Source organism: Pollicipes pollicipes, unplaced genomic scaffold, assembly GCF_011947565.3.
Source record: "Pollicipes pollicipes isolate AB1234 unplaced genomic scaffold, Ppol_2.1 Scaffold_4881;HRSCAF=5763_pilon_pilon_pilon, whole genome shotgun sequence".
Taxonomy (NCBI): domain Eukaryota; kingdom Metazoa; phylum Arthropoda; class Thecostraca; order Pollicipedomorpha; family Pollicipedidae; genus Pollicipes; species Pollicipes pollicipes.
Window position 1 is genome coordinate 46,851,203 of NW_023596576.1, and position 20,361 is coordinate 46,871,563.

Here is a 20,361-nt window from a genome sequence, read left to right on the forward strand (position 1 = left end):
TCAATTATTGTGTGGGCGCTATCCTACCTCAAATCCCAACGTTGATTTACCCCGCCTTCCCCTCCAAGCCTCGTTGCTGGTTCAGGCCCGCAATATTTTTGCTCAAACAAGACAATGCTTGCGTTTTTGACATATTTGCATAGCCCTGGCTATCATGCAGGGGTGCAGTTTCGTTAAGTTTGAGGGTCGGGCAGATGACAGTTGCTAAACTTACCCCAAAACCAACCCAAAGCGGGCGCATTCTCAAATCTAAATTTGGCCCACTTCCTGCTTAAAGGTTTAGCCACCCATCCGCCCCCACCTCAACTGATTGCTATAAGAAACAACAACTCCAACAACAGCTAACTAAACCCCTTTTACCATGCTACTGAAAAATAACTGCTTGACTAAAAATACAAAAATATCGAAATAAAAACGCTGAAAACACATATGTGGGGAGCGTTAGGTTTTCAGGTTCCCAGCATATTTCGTTTCCCACTATCAGACAATTTACACAAATCGATACAGCTGAATGTGTCATGGGCATGCTCAAATCCAGAGTCATCCATTTCAGTGCATGTCTAGGCAAATGTCTGACATCAGAAACATGCCTTTAAAAGCACATAAATTCTGTGAATGGAATATAATAAACACAAGATATTGATTGTACCCTTTATTATTTATCTGCGAATTTTTGCCGATTCAAATCAAAATGTAAGTACAGGTCGATATGGAAAGTATTGAGCTAAGTGCATGCAATGTCTTACTGACAGAACCGGACATTATTCAGTAATTTTTGAACAGGCAGATTGAAGATAGATTTGGTCTAGACTTAATGTAGCGGTGGACAATGTGTGGCAATAGATCATGCCCCAGGACAGTGCTAACGTAGGGAAACGATCACGGCTCAGGGGCGGTGCGTTAGCCCGTGGACGCGGCGGTGGGGTGGGACACGGTGGCGCCGGCGAGTCGCGCGCCGATCGTGTTGCGGTTCGGCTTGGAAAGAGCATAAGAGGTGCTGCTCGGGGCGCGTAGAGGGAGTCTCTTTGTCGGCGTTGCGTGCGGCAGTTCATCGTTGGTGTGTGTGTGGGGGGGGGGGGGGGGGTCCAGCCGTTGATGTGACCCCCAAATACACATAACCGACTAGATTGGACTGAATCCTGACATTCCAATCTGTGGAGACCTTAGACGTGGCAGATGCGGCAATGGCACTATGTCAGCACCGCCTGACAGCAAAGTGAAGATTTTCTGTTGCCGCCTTACATCCTTGCTTCGACAGCACTGTCATACAAGAGTTCCTTAAGATGTCTCAATCGTGTGCAAGTGCACACGTAAGGATTGTTTATCGATTTACGGGGCACAGCTCGAAGACGTAGCCACGTGCCCCCCCCCCCCCCCCCCCCCCCCTCTCCCCTCGCCCCCTTAAGGAGGCGGGGTTCCCGGGGTGTCCGTATATTGGGTATCGGTCGAAGTGCCCCTTTGTGCTCACGACAGGTGAATAAGATGGGGTTTTATGGATATTTGCCTTGCCAGGGGAGAAACGAAGCATGCAAAGTGTTTTATTCATGCCACAAAAACGGCGCACGTGTTCAGCGTCTCGGGAATTACACAAACACATGACGAGTCTGAGCTCATGCCTCGGAAATCCTGAGTGTCAGCGACAGGGAAAAGACAGTTTCGCAAGCTGTACACTGCAAAATCGTGCTGGTGTAAGCGTCCGTGTCTGCCGTGCCAAGCGACCATCACTCGAGCAGGCACCGTAGATGGGCGTAGATGTGCGTAGCAAGCTCTGTAGATGCGCAGGCACCGTGTTGAAGATTCTGCCACACTCAGTGGCTAGATTAGATATGATGTTGAGCCTAGTTGCACACCACAGCGGTCTGATTCAAGTACAAACCTTGCAGAAAGCTCGACAACGCTCTTGCCGTAGGGGCGCCAGTAATCGGGTGAGGTTATGTTATATAATTACATACTGAATGCCCCTAACTAGGGCCCTGTGCGAGCAGCAAAACACAAGGAAGTCCATTCGATCGAGCAACCAGAATTCTGCTGACCATTGTAAATGTTGATCTAAAATCAACCTAAATCAACCTGACCTAACACGCACATTATGACTTCGTTCAGGGTGTATGCGGAGAGTAAATGACCCAACATGCATCGCGTAACACTCCTAGACTTGAATGGAAAAACGGATTGCGACCCCCCTCCGCTCCCCCCCTTCCCAACGGGATTAATGTTAAAGTTTCTCTCTCTTCAAAACCGAATGAATTGCTCACAAAAGGCCTTAAAATGGAAACCAGCTGGATTTATGTTAACAAAGCTCAACACAACCTTCTATTCTTTCTGTATTGCTGCATTTCTTCTTCATGTGAATGTCGCCGAATTAAGCGAGATCGAGACAACACTGCAGTTTGGCAAAAGTTAGTTGCGTTGTGGGTCCATGTTAAAATGTGACATCGCCAGTGATCACGAATATGCACACTGTGATGTTTATTTTGAGGATTTTTCTCCGTCGAAACGCACAACACAAGCACTGCGTGGGATACACACATATGTTATGGGTGTTGGGTGGCTGCGCCTGCCACTGACCTGGCAGCCGATCCAGGATTCTGCCAAGAAGGGACCGCTGGACATGCTTTCATCATGTTGGCAACAGATCCGGAGTTATATTCAGATCGATGTTCACGATGTTGGCCAGCTAATGTTACTGTATTAGGGCATACTGGTGTCAGTTATTTTGCTCGTCGCGTTAAGGAGTTTAATACATGTGTTTAGCCGAGTTTCAACGGAAATGGAAGGAGACCTTTTAAAGCATAGCTTTAAAGGAGTGTTCCGCATTTCAAGACATCGAAGTTAGCATCAGATATGATGAAATAAGCTCACTTATCGAAAGTCCTGTACTTTTGAATGGAAAAGACTGTTTTAGAACAGACAATTCCTCTGTTTAGTAAATAAACCCCTAAATACGGCATTGCTTGACTGTGCCATCGCACATTGTAAAACATTTATTGGGAGCCAATGGACGACAGTCATATCCGGAAATCGTGCCCCGAATGCCAGATATGAACAACTCAACAGTCATATTTTTATGGGCCTTGATCGCCGCATGGCCAATGGAATGGCAGGATTTGAATGGCGTTATTATGGCGTCATGGATGCCCGGGTGATCTTGTGATAGTCACCCCAAAGTAGTCTGTACATTTTTGCGGGACTTAGGCTCAGAAACTAGAGGTATTTGAGTCTTAAGAAGTGCAGGACTGTGAACCGCATCGAATAATCTTTAAGATGGCGATTTCTGCACAAAACCACGCTCAAATGTGGAACACTTCCCTCAAAGGGAATGTTTTACCTTTGAAGATACTGAAGCAAGCACCAGATGTGATAAAACAACCTCACTTATATCTATCGGCATACTTTTAAGAAAAAAAAGGCTGCTCTAGACCACACGATATATCTGTTCAGTACATATGCTCCACGATACGTCATTGTTTGATTACGTCATTGTATCTTGCACAACATTGATTGAGAGCCAATTGACGGCCAATAATCTGGTAAGCGCGCTCGCGAACGCTAGATATGAACAACTCGACCATTATATTTTTTTCGGCTTTGATCGCTGTACGGCTGATGGAATGGCAGGATTTGAATGACGTTTCTGTGGCGTTATGAATGCCAAGGTGACATTGAACAAATACTCTCCCCGAAATGCTCATCTCATTTTCGCGGTTGTGTAGCTCAGAAACTAAAGGGCTTTTGGCATTAAGAAGGGCACGGCTGTGAACTGTATGGAAAAGTCTTTAAGGAGTTATTATAGTTCAAAAGCCCACATAAATGTGGAACACTTCCTTAAAGAGCCACTGCAACCCCGTCCATCGGTAATCGGAGTAGGACTTACGAGAATTATGCACTAGTTTCATTTTTTGTAGTCAATGTTTTCGGAGGGTCGCGTTACATTTTTGTGCAGATTTTCGTGCCGAGCAAAAGTGCTCTCGGGAAATATTGATCCGAATATGAATACGAATACGTTGGTGGTGGAATACGTCGCACGGTGGTTGTCTGCGGGACTTTTATGTTCGCCAAAAGCTCTGGATTTTGTCCATTTAATTCCGCGGGCTCTACTTCCGCCCAATTTTTGTGGAAAGCCATCCCCCATGAGCGCAAACGTGGGCCGGTAAACAAGACGTAGGCAAGTGGAGTGTGTTCATTTTCTCCATAAGCTGGTGACTTAAACCAAGTTTTTTTCGGAGAACACCGTCAAAATGAGTTACAGCTGGATGTTAAATATCGTCAATTCAAGGACAAGAATGATGAGAATGGTCCAGATTGACCAGCAGGCGCCATGCACGGCCAAACATCCAGAACTTAATTGGGGCGCTGAGCTTAACTATTGTGAGTACTTCACAGCGAAACAGTAACTGTTTGCTTAGACACGGATTTTATTTCTAATTTATGACTATCCAATTGGTGGTGCATGATGCGCGTATCGAAATACTCCTGGCGGTATTTAAAAGGGATGTAGCCAGATAATTTTTGAAATTAGTGCATTATATTTCCTGATAGTGAAACATAGTGTTAACTTGCCGAAACGACTTAAATGTGTATCTTTACGATGGGAAAACAATGCTTTTTTTGTGCTGAATGCTATGATTTGACGAAAGATTAAATGTGTCCTAACGTTTGGACTAGGTTCTAAAAGTCACACCAGTTATGCATAAGGAGCATCTGTATTATATCTACCGACGAAACCTATGTGTACAGGGCCGCCGGTGCCTAAAATCATCGTAGGTATTTTGATAAATGAATATATTGAAATATGCAGCAGATGGCACACGCCAAGCGCAAAAGCGCCAAAAAGCACAGTCGTGAAGAATGTCGGATTTCCCTACTTCTATCAATTAAATAGGGCTCGTACCACTCAAAAATGTCTCGCGCCACGCGGAATTTGATGAAGCATAGCCACGTCTTGCTCCTGGTCCGGACGGTATAGGGGAACTGTCAAACTGTCTTAATAACGATCGCAGGCTGAAGTAGACAGGCTACTTTCTGTGTTCTAACTCAGTACAATGTACATACCACACGACATGGTATACTTTTTCTGCGACTTTTGTTTTTTTAGGAGCTAGGGACTGGCCAAGAGGGGTTAGCATTCCAGATGAGAGCATTTGGTGTGCAAAACTGCAAAAACCAAACATTTCAACCAGGCCGGCACGGAGCCTGTACGCCGTTTTGATCTTAAAAGAGGCAATGCTCTCAATAGATAACCGATCTGTCGTTGGATGCACAAGATCGGAGCTCATGGAATATTGCCCATTTTGAGCCAGCGCCAAGTTTTTTGTTGTTTTTTAGTGCAAGTGTGTGAATATAGCCATATCAGAACGTCATTATGGAGCATGAAGAACTAAACTGGAATGAAACGGGAGGTATTGGCAAGCTTTCGTTTTTCTTTGTGCTCAGGGTGGTCCAAGAAAGAAAACGGCCCCTGCGCCTTCCACCCTCCTACCCTCCTCCTGGCATGCCCCATGCAATCATGCCATTGTAGTGTTATGTTCAACCAGTCGCGCTGTCTATGAACTATTAACTCTAGGCCATAGCAGACCATTTTTGGACAGTCAGTGAGTGAGCCCGTTGTCTGAGCTTGATGAGCATCACAACTGAGCGCTGCGAGCAAGTGAAAGAGTAAGACGAAGCATTGCAATAGCATGTCATTGATTTCGTGACATTTCGTTGGCTTTTGTAATTTAGGCCGAACCCACCGCTGTAGTGGTCAGCACTGCGTTGGTGGCGAGCCATAGTGTTTAACGTGTAAATAGCGTGGGTTTGCTGCGGTAATTACCCAGCGTTAATACAAGGAACTTTACGGTGGGTTATGTGCCAAGCATTTCATCATTGTTAGCTCATGATCAACTTTAATATGAAATAACTGTAGACCGTTGACTTCTGACATTTCCCGCACGATGATGCTTTGTCATGTTTCGTGCTTGTGAAAGAGTGCGGCATGGGTCAGAGGAAAGGGATGTTACAGCATTGATTTGACGGATGGATCGAGACGAGGCGCTAGCATTACGAATGAAATAATCGTTCTGGCGAAGTATCATGTACTGGGGATTTCCCGCAAGATTGGGTGTCATATTGTCTACCGATGTTTACGCTTGGCTCACTGTTGACGTTCTTGGTCCATGCCAAATGTGCTACCTCCTCGATCTTTCTGACTTTCCAGTGTTGCTCTCTACCGATGAGGGTTAACTCGCTGTGGGCGCAAAATGACCCCAGAAGTCGACGCGCCCTAAAACCCCAATCATCATCATTAGGGTTAACCCACTCCATACTGGACTCAAAATCAGAAGACTGGTTCGAATCCGAACAATTCCACAGACAGACGTGCAAATAGTTCAACCGGCTGAAACATTGCGCACTGACAACAGACTAGACGAATACAATAGTCCCAACGGTCTATTTGTAAACATCCAGAAATTTCGTGAAGTTACAGCATGTTGATAATGTCTATTTCTAAGGTCATGTCAAATAAATAGCTAAATGTGATCATGGTCTGCGCAAAAAAAAAACAATATACAAGTGATGCGAAACATTATATATTAAGAGAGTGATCCATATTTGTATGAGGTTTTAAACTGAACTATTCATCTCGAAGATCATTCTTAACGCTTCACAGCCCTGCCCTTCTAAGACCTAAATCTCTTTAGTTGCTGACGTGCACACACGGGAAGATGCGCGGACTATTTCGGGGAACCTTTTTGAAAGTCACCCAGGCACCCATGATGCCATAATAACGCCATTTAAATCTTGTCATTCCATTAGCGATGTGGCGATCAAGCCCAGGAAAAGTATAATTGTCGAAACGTTCATCTCTGGCGTTCGTGAGCACGATTTCCAGGTATAGCGGCTGTCAATTGGCTCTCAATCAGTGCTGTGCTAGGTACGATGACGTACTCTAACAATGACGTATTGAGAAGCATGTCCACCAAACAGAGAAATTGTGCTGCCCAAAGCAGCTTTTCCACTTAAAAGCATATCATTAGTTATATGGGAGCTTATTTCATCATATCTGATGCTTGCTTTAATGTCTTCCAATGTGGAACATTTCATTTTAGGGGAATAGGTCCAGTGGTGTTGTTTATATCTGACTTCACACCAAGCCGCGCACAGCATCGACAATTGATATGGTTTTGCCCCCCCCCCCCCCCCTACACACATACATATTTTGAAATCGTTCCCGCGCCCCCGCAAATGACTGTCAAAACTGGTGACGACTGCAACACGGGATCACTCGGTGCAGGACTGTCCTTCCAACGATCATCTATTTTAGTACACATGTGAATTCTCCGAGATTTGAGGTACTCATTTGAGGAACTGAATGTTCGGTGGAGCACACATGTTTGGCCGAATATTGGAAAACAACAAAACTAAATTTTCACCTCTGCGTGCCAAACCAGTAATCCCAATATTTCTACACACATCGTCGTTATACTTCAAATCGGTCGTGAAATTATAAAGAAATGTTCATCATTACATAGTTGCCTAGGGTTGGCGCCATTGTAACGAAGAAATTAAACTCGAGGTAAGTATGCACATAACGAAACTTAGCCATTGGACGGAACATAGATGTTCATGCAAAATTGCCCAGAAATTTTGAATGCCGACCAACGGCTACGCCTCACTTCAGAACGCGTGCTTTAAACGTTCAGTTTGCACCTAACAGCTTCGCTGGTTTCGCTGCCTCCGACAGGAACCACTTACGCGAACCCTGTCACGACATATTGGCAATTTATGCACTCCCTATTTCGAACGACGTTTCCAGTCAGTTGGCTCGACATCCAATTCTACACCGATAATCGATTGGCTACACCAATACAATGCAACTCATATCGAGACACTCCTTCCGCCGACCAAAGTGGCCTGCGGAGTCTGGTGTTTGATTATTTGCTTGTGCTCTCATTAACGCTATAAAAATCGCAGAGATAATATCATATGCAATGGGATGTAATGGAGAACAGACATGGTTTCATGCAACAAGATCTCTTGCATGTCAGCACATGATTGTGTGATCAATTATCAAAGGTCGTCAATGGCTTCGACTACACGAATGTCAAGCAGAACAAGTCGCATAACATATTGTTGACTGTTGAAACGTAGGCAGGATTTACACAGCGTGAAATAGGATTCACGGCCCCGTCGAGTGCATTTGGAAATCGTCTGCCTCCGCATTGTTACGGCATTCCAAAACCAAATGGCTCGCGTCATGTCCGTCTGCTCAAGGACAATTCCCGTTTGAAAATAGTGAGGCAATCTCAACATCCTCATACTCCACTGCTTAATATCTGTACACGGCCTTGCTCAAAATATCTTTATGCGATCTTCCTCAAGATGTCATTGTAATCTGCAGAGGTGTACAGAGACAATGGACGGACAGCGGATGTAAAGTTCGCCGGGGCCTTTCCGTGACTGGCTTTTAATCAGAGCCTTATCGGCAAACGCTTCAGGAATGACGGCAGTTCAGTTTTAGAGTCGTGCCATTCATCGCAAATAAATCGAAGCCGCTTGTGGCTGCGCTGTCACACAGCAGGTCATTAAACGCCTGTCGTCGTTTTACAAGGATGATGTGAGCCACCACTTGAACGCGGGCTCCAATAGCCAACCGACGTGTGGTCTGAGTTATTTCGACTTTGGTTGACTGTGTTCTGCCATAGAAAGAAAAACTGCTAAATGAATGATAGACGACATTCTGACAATGCAGAGCTTATAGGTTTCGCAGCCCGGCTGCTCCGCTATCGCGCATATATCGAGCAATGCTGCAGCATGCGCCGCGTGGTGGTCCTGCCGCTTGGGCCTATCAAGGTAGCTGGTGATTGTTGAAACCTGGATAAATTTTGAGCTTTCAAAGCTTCAACGTATTTTGTGACAGAATATTACGTTTTCTACAAAGTTGTAGTGTATGGACACAATTACGTACGAAGTTAAACAAAAGGAGATTCTAGGAACGTAATGGAGTTCGGGCCCAACATGGCGGACCTAACCAAACAGCAAGTGTGTGAGCTGATCCCTGAACTGGTGCAAAAGCATACCGATAAACCAAAGTTTACCGTAAAAAGTCTGTTCTAGACAACACAATTTCTGTCTCTTGAAGATATCCTCCTCAATGCGTTATTGTTTGAATACGTTATCGTACTTTCGACAAGTCGTGGGCATCACACACGGCAAAATCGCCGGCACTTACCCCTGCATACACACATTCCACAATTATTTATTTATGCGTGCCCTCCAGGCGCCGATCGTCAATCAATGCCAGGTGAGCAGTCAATGGCAGGTAATGTGCGTGCTGTGGGCGTGTCGGTGCCTACCTTGCGTGACCTGAGCCGCCCAGATCGCAGGGGCACCGAGATGGGCCGGGTCCAGCCGTGGTCCCCGCAGCCGCCATCGGAGGACCGGCTCACGAAGATCTTGATCGAGTCGCCGAGGGCTTTGGTCTATAAACGGACGGCGCTGCAGTCGCGATCCGAGACTGCAACGGTCACTGCATGCTGCCTCTCCACGTCAGGAGAGCTGTTTCGGCGTCTTGATTTATGGTTATGGTACTGAATTAGTTGACATGCGTTGCGATAAACGGACTCCATTCAAACGTTGGGAAAAAGCAGCGCGGACAGACAGGCATTTAACGAGGGCTGACCACAAAGAGCTGCCGACTGGCTGCATGTTGTCCCCGGCGGTATTGTTCGCGGTCTCCTCCATAACACACATGAAGTACACATGGCACACGTATATACATACCACAGGGTTCCAGCAGCAGTTAGCAGAGGTTTGGCGTAGTCACAAAACATGCGGCGCAGCAAGCATGCAGAGATAATGGGAAGGTGGCCCTCTCTGCTAAAATGAAGCTGCACTATGACGTTTCGAGGGGTTCGTGTAGGGGAGAGAGTTCTTTCCGTGCTACAATCGACACATTTCGTTAACATTTTTGCGAGAACCTTGTGACGACTTCGCCGAGTCGCAGCCTTCCATAAAGTCTTAAGGGCACCTTTGCTGCTGATGAGAGCCATTTTGACTGGATGCCCCTCTCCCGATTAAGATCAGTCGCTCCAAGTCCTTCCTATCAGTCAGTCGTAGTCAGGATAGCTTTGTGGATTGAAAAACGTCCTCGCCTGGGGAAAACGTTACAAGACCGAGGTAAGATGCATGTGCGGCGGTCACTGATCATCACGCGCTGTGAAGTGTGTCGTGGCAGAGACACAATGCTTTCTTCTCCACATGGGCGGGTTAAATTCACTTTTGTGCTTCAGGATAATGTTCACATTTTTATAATAGGCTCCGTGAACTAACAAGCACTTGCAACCTCTTCCGACAAATTTTCCTTCGTTGAATATCTCTGGCATGCTCTGTTCTGTCGCGATGTATTCGCATTGTTGAACGGCGTTTAGTTGTGCCTTTACAACTTTGGTGCCCACAAGAGCTTGCTAATTCGCGAAGTTAAACATTGTAATTTCATGGTATTTTGGCTAAAAAATGAGTACCACTGTCCGTTCCCTGTAATGAAACCCAATCGTTTGTATCATTTCCATAGCGAGGCGTCACTTTTGTTCCACAAGTGCTTTTCCTGGAATGTTACCAATACGGCAGTAATGGCCGGGGGCATAAAATGTGAAATGATCGCTTGCATTGGTAAATTTTCAACGGCAGTCTGGTTTTTTAAGTCGTTGCATCACCTCATCTTCGGAATTTTGGGCTGAGATGACAACGCGCAAGAGATAATTTAAACTTCTGCGAAATAAATTGGTTCTCTCGTAACCATTAGACTGCCAGCTGGTTGCATTCTCAGTCTCTCCCCTTTATTTCATTCTTTTTCTCACGTAAGAAACATTTCACTTGCTATATTTAAACACTTGGCATAATGCACCCTACAGCAGCGCGTTCAGCCACGCTCCTTATTTTAAACAAAGTAAACTGTAGGCACAGACTCAGCTACACTCTCATTAAAAAGCAAGGTCCGACACCAGTTTCCTATCACCGTTCATTTCCATCATGCCCCGCCCGCCCCCGCCCTCTAACGCGCGCCCATCCTGCCCCTGAACGGTTCACTAATGGGCGATTTTCATCGTGCTACGCGCCAGGTTCACAATCGACAGATTGCGCCACAGGAGGGGGAGGGGAGTATACGCTGTTTGGGATATGGCGAAGGAATACGGACAGAGTATAGCAGACTTTTCCCGTTCAGTTGGCCTGTTCTTCGACTTGCATTGTATGTCTTGAGTTGTTGGTTGCAGATGATCGACGTCGCCGCCGTGCACTGAGTGCCGGCGCAAGCGCCGCGCCGCGTCAGGGGCACCCGCCGAGCCGGCTCCCCCTCTCTCCGATTCTGCCTCCCTCTGTCCTGTCTCGACCTGTTCTCTTCTCTTCCCGTCACGTGACGACCCCGCCGGTCTCTTCAGTCTTCTGCTAGGACCGCCTCCTCCCTCCATTGCGGCCAGTCGCCTAGCCGTGGTTCCTCCCTGTTCCTCTTATTGGTTTCGAAGTACAGAGCTCGTCTCCAGCGTCTCCGTCGGTAAATACATGTCGACTTTGTGACCGACAGCTGGTGTCACGTTTTCCGGGCCATTAACCTCTCAACTCACAGCCAGGGACGCGTTCCCACTTGGCAAAGGACCCGCCTAAGCTGCTACCCATGATGTCGCGAGTACGTACACCATATACGAATGGCTATCCTCCAAGCCGTAGGAACTGCTGTGACTCACCCACCTGTGACGTCATGGGTTGCAAATTGTTGACGGCGTTTGGTAATGGGGGACGCGGCCTTGATGTTTCAAGGATTCACCGGACGGCGATGGAAGGTGGGTGTTGAGGGACCGGTGCCAGCTAGACATCGGGGTGCTAACGTGCACCAACCGTGCAGTGTAGGGTGCTGTCGACGATTCGAGCCGGTAATCATTCTGTTTTGTTTTGTTTGTTGTGTTCCTTCGCAGCAGCCGCCCGTCGTTGGACCTTCTCCTGGGATGGTTTAGTGCGCAGTCACTGCTGACGTAAGCAATGGCCTTTTACTGGGCTTTAATTAACCTTCTTTTACGTTATGGATGCACCCCCTAGCACTGGCCGCGCTCCGTTTTTTTACCACATTTTTACATGCATTCCCAACTCTAAGCAGTGAGTGCATTGACTTGTTCTGCAGTTTCCTTGGTGTAAGTGCATGGTTCTTGGCGTCGTTGGGGTAGTGTGGAAGGGGGTGGGCATTTCTGGTTACCTTCACATGGGTCACGGTTAGAAAAAAGCATGCGTGACCACTACGACCTAGCTTGGTCTCAGAGCTCACAAACTGTCCCAATCAGAAATCGAGCACAGTGGGATAGCCTAGACGAGGATCCTTGCACTGGTCTTTCCCCCGCCACCCCGCATCGTTCAGTGTGTCAGCTAGCGGTGTTGGGACCTTTTGCATAGCAGACTTTACATGCGTGACACGACTGTTACACTACAGGCGCTCCAATGAACATCTGGCTGCGGTCATGTTCCCATGACGTGGGATGTCATTCATTTGACCCAGACAAGAAACGGACATCTCTCGGCCGACTCGCTGATTCTTGCGTAATGACGCTTTGGTTTGTGATCCATATCTGGCATGTTTTCAGAGTCACTCAAACCTATATCAAACCCGCAAGACTACCGCCTCTCTTCGTTGACTCACGTCGGACAATAAACAAAATTGTATTTGATATGCTGGTTTTGATACTGCGGAGTGAAATCAGTTACTCACCTCGCGGTAGCGATCCATCTTAGCCATGAATGATGCATGTGTTTTGTTTTAGTCCATCCATATTCCCTCTCGGACTTCCATTCCTCGTTTCGCGAGGGTTACCTTAAGCACACATATTGGCCTGGCCGACGCTGGGTCAAGAAACACAGGACTGGCCCATTGCTGAAATAAGCTCTAAACAGGCTTTAACCGTTATACCCGTAGCTCTGTCCGGTTTATCGAGATAACAATTATGTGTTTGATTGCGCTTGACCTTTTCGCAGCCGTGCAGGGCTCCCAAGCCCTCCTTCTGCACTTATCGCACCTGATCTGTGCTTCACATGATAAGCTGAATCGCATAGGTACCATGTGGGATCTTCTTCGGCAACAGCTTCTTTAGCAAAATATCTTATATTCCTAGATTTTCTATAAAAGGCAATTCCCTACTTTTACCATTGGTTTTATGTGCGTTACTTTTGAGATGTTTGCCCCTCGGGCATCACTGCAACAGGGCTGTCGTAAATATTTTCAAACAGCATTCTTCAATTGTCTGTTTTGCCCTCGCGGGTCGGGGCCTTCGGCAACGGCCTCACCACCTCGGGCGAAATAACGCCTCTCCTGCCTGGCCGCTCCCGATGGAAACGGAGCCCATGTCCCCCTCCGTAGCTCAATCTGTTAGAGTGCCTGCCTCCCAGCCCGCCCGTCATGGGGCTGGTGTTCGAGACGCTACAGGTACTCGCGATAAGCCTCTGGCTAGGACGGCTCGTGCCCAGTGGCAGCGGCCACTGATGGTCAGATGAGGTCAGAAGGTGGAGCGGCCCGTGCCGAGCATTGCGGTACGTCAAAATGGCATGTGCACGGTCTTCCATTCTCCCTCGAAACGGAAAAACGAAGAACAAAAAGACAGACGAGATAAAATTTACACTGGAAACCTTGAGAGGGATAAAAGTTGACATATTGATACAATATTGTTAAGCACTTTATTTGTTGGAGCCCAAGCACCAATTGCAACCATAAACGGGCCATAATGTTTTAACCTGCGTTTGTTAAAGAACTGGTGGGAATTAAGAAGCCAGGATGTGGTGTTTGTTGAAAGCAACGAAAACCGGGAGCCAGGTTCTAATGTTTGTGAAGAGCTCATTTTCAACCAGAAACCCATATTTGTATTTGCGAACGGACTATTGACAACCAGGAACCAGGGTTCTGTGTTTGTGAAGAGACCATTTATAACCAGGAAACAAGGTTTTGTGTTTGTAAAGCAGCCAATACGAGACAGAAACCAGGAATGGGGTTTATAAATAACCAGCCGGAGCCAGGGACCCAAAATCTTGTTTCCAGGGAGGAAAGCACGAACCAGGAGCCAACAATGCAGGCCGTGCACGTGTCTGTCTAACACCAGGACTAACAACAGCGTGGTGCTGGCGATGGGTGCCGGCGCTGTACGATGCCTCCTACCGTGGAACAAAACGATGGATCTTAGCATTATAGCAAATTTGATTAGCACAGGGTCGGGTATGCAGGTCAGACCAATATCAAAACCAGCCCATCTTTTTACTGGAAATCTTGCTGTATAGAGTATTTTCTGCAGCATTTTTCGAAGTTCTTGATAACAAGGGCCATAACAGACATTCCCCATGTACTTCTTAAAAGTCTGAGTAGGTCACTGATCTTAAATGATTCCAGTTAACCCTTTGTTTTCAGTAACGTGCCGCCTAGCATAGCCCTAAACGCTTATTCAGCTTAAAAATCAAACGAACTCGTTGGTTTCAGTTCCAGGTGGTTGAATGATGCTGTCTGGGGTCACTTTGGATGCCAATCTTGGTTTTGACCTTGTTTTATCTCATGAGGTCCGGAAATCATGCCTATGGCCTCAATTTTTGATGGAATATATTTTAAATGCAGACGAACCCACCCTGTGAGTTTGGGTATCTAGCTCTCGTAATTTTTGAGATCTCAGGGGCTCAAATTGCCCACCTACCCCCTCACCCAAGCAAAGGGTATTCAACCGAACATCAGGCCACGTGTGAATGTGCATAGATACAGGCTAGCGGGGTACCCGTATACATAACACATCGGCCGCCTGATCGACTTAGGATGCGTTGCGTATGGTTCTGGCTGACGATGTGGCTATGGTTCGCTGGCGGCGTGGGTATGGTATGGCTGACAGTGTGGCTATGGTTCTGGCCGACGGTGTGACTATGGTTCTGGCTGACGGTGTGGCTATGGTTCTGGCTGACGTTGCGGATATGGTATGGCTGACGGTGTGGCTATGGTATGGCTGACGGTGTGGCTATGGTATGGCTGACGGTGTGGCTATGGTATGGCTGACGGTGTGGCTATGGTTCTGGCTGACGTTGTGGATATGGTATGGCTGACGGTGTGGATATGGTATGGCCGACGGTGTGACTATGGTCTGGCTGACGGTGTGGCTATGGTTCTGACTGACGTTGTGGATATGGTATGGCTGACGGTGTGGCTATGGTATGGCTGACGGTGTGGATATGGTATGGCTGACGGTGTGGCTATGGTATGGTTGACGGTGTGGATATGGTATGGCTGACGGTGTGGCTATGGTATGGGCTGACGGTGTGGCTATGGTATGGCTGACGGTGTGGCTATGGTATGGCTGACGTTGTGGATATGGTATGGCTGACGGTGTGGCTATGGTATGGCTGACGGTGTGGACACGGTATGGCTGACGGTGTGGCCATGGTATGGCTGACGGCACCATTGCCTTGTACGCGACACGTCAAATGTTGTCTCTCCTGTCTTAATTCTCCCTTTTTAAATTGATTTGTTCCGAATAATTTGCATGGGTGGCTTTAGGTCCAGAGTGCCTGCTAAGCATGACCAGTTGTGCATACCCTAAGCCCACCAACCAAGTTGTGCCATCCAGTTCAATGGATAATTTTGTTTCCGCTTTTTCGCCAGATAGGTCTACGGAGACTTTTATATGTCGCACATTGCTGCAGCACGGCTGCGCAGTCTGGGGCTTGACTGCCTACGTGTTTTCTTTTATCAAATCGACCATCGACGTCCGATTTTTGTTCATTAAATTGTTTATCAATCTGGCTCTTATTCCTGTCAACTTTCGTCCATTACGACTTTTTCCGATTCGAGTTTAATCCCTGTCGACCTGTTGGCGTTTGAGGTGTTCTGCAATATTTTACCACGGTCTACTTTTATTCCTTTTGACTCTTTCCGATTTTGATTATTTTTCCGATTTCCCTCTCATCCCAATTGGTCCGATCAGTGCAAGATGGCAATTTCGATCCAGCCCATTGGCAAATCGTGTTGAAAGATCTTTATCGTGGCATGCCACGCCATGACGCGGCCGCCCATAGTAAGGTGATTCTCGAACCAGATACGCTATCACCTCTGGTGAACAAATGCGGCCTAAATGCCAACCATGTGATATTCAGCCATGAAACTTAACATTACCCTCGACTGTGCACTGCCAAGGAAGGGGAGACACATGGGATGGATAGCAAAACAAGACACAACCTCTTAAAACCCTGGCGAGAACTGGTGCTGATCCCGCTGCAGGGTGGCCCCATCTTCTCTACTCTCCCAGCCCTGGCCAGGTTCCTCTGACACCCCGCCGTCGCCCGTCGCCCACGAGCGTACCTTCTCGCCGTCCATCGGTGGGCCGCGAGGTCCGGTGTGAGGCGGCAGCCCCGGAGGTCCGTCACGCTGGCACGGACCGCTGGTCACCGGCCTCGCTCGCCCGACCGGCGGCCGCGCTGGAATGGCGTCCAGGAGTGACGCACGCGGCCCAGTCGCAGCGGCCAGGGTCACAACCAGCGCCCTGCGCGCGCCCGACGTCACCGGCGAACGAAAGCCAGGCGCTCCGGCAGCCCTCGCAGTCCAGAACGGACCGGATCAAACGACGTTAGCAGGAAGGCAAAGTAGCAGTGAGGCACCCCAAGACATGGGTCAACTGGCAAGAAGCTCCTCTTGCTGGCTTCCTTAAAAGGGGCCCGAGACTTCATTCCGCACTGCATTACATCACTCATCCCATACTGCATTGCTATCTGTTACTGGTGGAGACTGTCATGCACCACAACGAAGTCGCACTGTTTTGTCATTGTTTTAATGTAATTCCACACGATCAGTTTTGCTGCACGTCTCGGGAGCTCCATGACGTGAGAAGGCGCCAACCGATATCTGTTTAACTGTTATTGATAAATACGTGCAATCATTCCATGGAACAAACATACCATTGCCTCATAAATAAGCTAGCAACCAAAACGCAAAGCAATGAGCTTGTCAAGAAGAGGCAGGTATGTCCCGAGATGAGAAAGGGTTAAGCGTAGGCACAACCTTGGGGACAGAAGCTCCCTCGCAAAGCTTAACTGCACCTAATGCGTATGAACTTATTGGTCCACTTGTCACGCGGCACACAGTGCTGAGCAAACCGCATTTAGGCTTGCTAAATGAAGAACGATCGAGCACATCAGATCACCTTCGCTACAGGCACCCGCGGTTAGCCACGCGCTGCCGTTTTAGGCCCAATTGCGCGCCGTGTTGAGCGAAACGACATTATGGTGATCATGCATCGTGTCTTTGGCAATGAAGCGACATTTGAGCTATAACGACTGAGGACTTACGGCTTGCAAGCAGTTAATGAGGGTGGTCAATTCAAAGGTAACGTAAAGTAATGTGGCCCCTGTAGGTTTCCTACAGGGGGCCCAACACCGATTCAGTGAAAGGGCCAGCTGATGGAGCTACCATGGCATGCACCTCAGGCGGCGATGCGGTAATTCACTTGTCTAAACTTGGGGAACCTAGGTTATGACTATGGGTCAGATGATGCAAACAAGGGCAAACTCTTGACCGGTGTACGAAGTGCTCTCGGATCTTCTGATGCCACCCTTTTCAGGCAGGATACCTTTCCTAAGCAGCAGGCTGCTGGTGTCTGTACCAGGGTCAGTGACCATATTTACCCCTAGGTCACGGCGACCAAAAACCTTCCAGATTGTTTTCACTCGTTTCCTCCAACCAAACATCTAGAATTACATCTGGACGGCACGTTAATAAAATCAAAAGGATTGATCGGCGTCATTTTAGGGTCAGCGATCTGCTCCAACCTTCATGAAGTCCAAATACGTATCTTTCGGCCTCCCTGTGATCAGTAAATTTTGAAATGAGCGTTAAAAACTAACCCACAAAGCATATTCTCCCCGTAAAAAGTCGTTTGGGTTTGGACCATGGCTTGACCTTCATGCCTGTCCCAAGGTAAATGAATAAGTCGACATCCTAAATCTAATTTTTAATTCACTCGCATAAATCATGTCAACGATTTATGGCTTCGTCTAACACGCCGTTGTCGCATCAGATCGAGTCATTCTCAGGGCGTTACGTTTGCTCACGGCCAGTCTGGTTCTGACCAACCATAAGTTAGTGATCTTACAAGTGATGGTCGTTTTGTGCCAAAAGATTGGCTCTCCCATCATCTACAGCTTTCATGTTTCGTTGCGGTTGCGCCAGGTCGTTCGGAACCTTTCCGGAGAACCATCCGAGGTCCAATCGAGCCCGCCCACCGTAGCGCATGTTAAGGTCGGTCTACTTTGGAAGATGAGCGACTCCGATCAGTGGGACGCCATCGGCTGGTGCGATCACGCCCTATGGGCTAACATGGGTAATATGAATTTGCAAAGTGCAACAAAATCGCCGCGACGGGTGCCGAAGCCAGGTCCCAGCCCGGCAACATTCTTTTTCCGTAAAACAGAATCAGCATATTTGTTTCCGCATAAGAACGAACTATTGCATGCCTAAAAGTGCGAAAATGTTGTGAAATTGAACATTCACTCCCAAATACGTCGCAATGTAGCCAGCAACTAACGTAAATAAATGGCAACATCTTTTGCTGAAAAATGCAAAACTGCGCATTTGCAATAGCTAGAATTATTAAATGTCTGCTTGAGAACTGTTCCACGCATACCCAATGATGTTGTGCCGGTATAGTCCTAAATAGGAATCTTTGAGTTTGCCGATGCATGCGTATCGGTAGAACTGCAAGCGTTCTGTTTTACGTTCACCTACTTTCATCAAGCGTACCTGAAACCTCCCATACTCAGCTGCTTTGATGAACTTCAGGTCAACCATTAGAGCCACTAGGCTCGCTTGGTTCCATCATCTACGCTTGAAGCAAGTCTGCCCGCGGTCCCAGCCATGGCTATACGTCTGCGCGCTCTCCAATGGTGATGCGGTGCATACCCACGGGCTATCTAGCGGCGGAAGCGGACGCTGTATTCCCCGGACCTCGCCACCGGCCGGGAGGGTGGCATTTGTGGAGGCGGACGCCGAAAACACTGCTTGTCCGCCCTGCCACAGGGGGTCAGAATAGCATTCCTATTGGCAGGGGTGAGAAAGATAGTCTTTGAGCGATGTACGAAATGGGCGCTCTTAGTAATGCACTCGCAACGCATGATGAACTGTTTTCCCAATTTGCTGTTATTGCAGCTGGAGGCCATATATGTCGGGTCCTAGTCATGACTTTTTGACTGAGGCCCCTGTACTTTCAGAAATAGTCCGCTAGTAACTGCGTTGGTATGATGCCGCTGGCAGGTACCTGGCGGCTTGGTTGTCTGTGTTTCGGAATTATAAGTTGGATCTTTATCTTGAAAGAATAAACCTGTAATATGCCAGGAGGTGCTGGTTAAATAACGCTATCAAGCACACTCGTGTTAAAGAATCACCAGCAAATCATTCAAGCTAAACGCACCTAAATAATGGATATATGGTGACGACGCTGATGGCTGCACGAAACCACAACGCCTAGGGCGGAAAGTACCAATGACCTTATAAAAAAAGATCGCAACACTCTTCACCAAAATCAGGCATCACGAATGACACGAAAACCACGAACATCCGGTATTCTGCCCCGTCCTAGCACCCGATGCATGGTGCTGCCATGAGGGCTTCTCGAAGCACAGGTAGCTATGCCAATGATTTCGATGACCCATAGCGAGTACAGGAAAAACTTTGTCAGCGGTCACTTGTTTTAATCAGCGCGAATGAGAAACCTGTTCCCAAGCAAACAGCAGCTAAACACGCTGCTCAAGCCAGCCGCTCAGACCAAGCTTGTGAGTTAAGGTCTCGGACAAATATTACGAGTGTACAGCGATCTTATATATTCGTGAGCATTGTCTTAAAATGGAAAATAATAAAATGGAAAAATTGTCATCTTATAGTTGGTATGTTGAAAATCCTACTGCCAGCTGCTTATCCTGGGATCCCAGGAATGTTCAAACTAGTACGTATACTTAAACTAGGACCACTAAAGTCGTCCTGCAGTGATAGGACTAATCCACTGGTCTACCCTACTCTAAGGCTGTGTAATCTCTTCGGTCCCACGGCGGCGTAAGTCATGACCAATTGATGACTTGCACAGCTACATATCTTGAGAGAGAGAGAGAGAGAGAGAGAGAGAGAGAGAGAGAGAGAGAGAGAGAGAGAGAGAGAGGAGAGAGGAGAGAGAAAGAGAGAGAGAGAGAAAGAGAGAGAGAGAGAGAGAGAGAGAGAGGAGAGAGAGAGAGAGAGAGAGAGAGAGAGAGAGAGAGAGAGAGAGAGAGAGAGGAGAGAGAGAGAGGAGAGAGAGAGAGAGAGAGAGAGAGAGAGAGAGAGAGAGAGAGAGAGAAGAGGAGAGG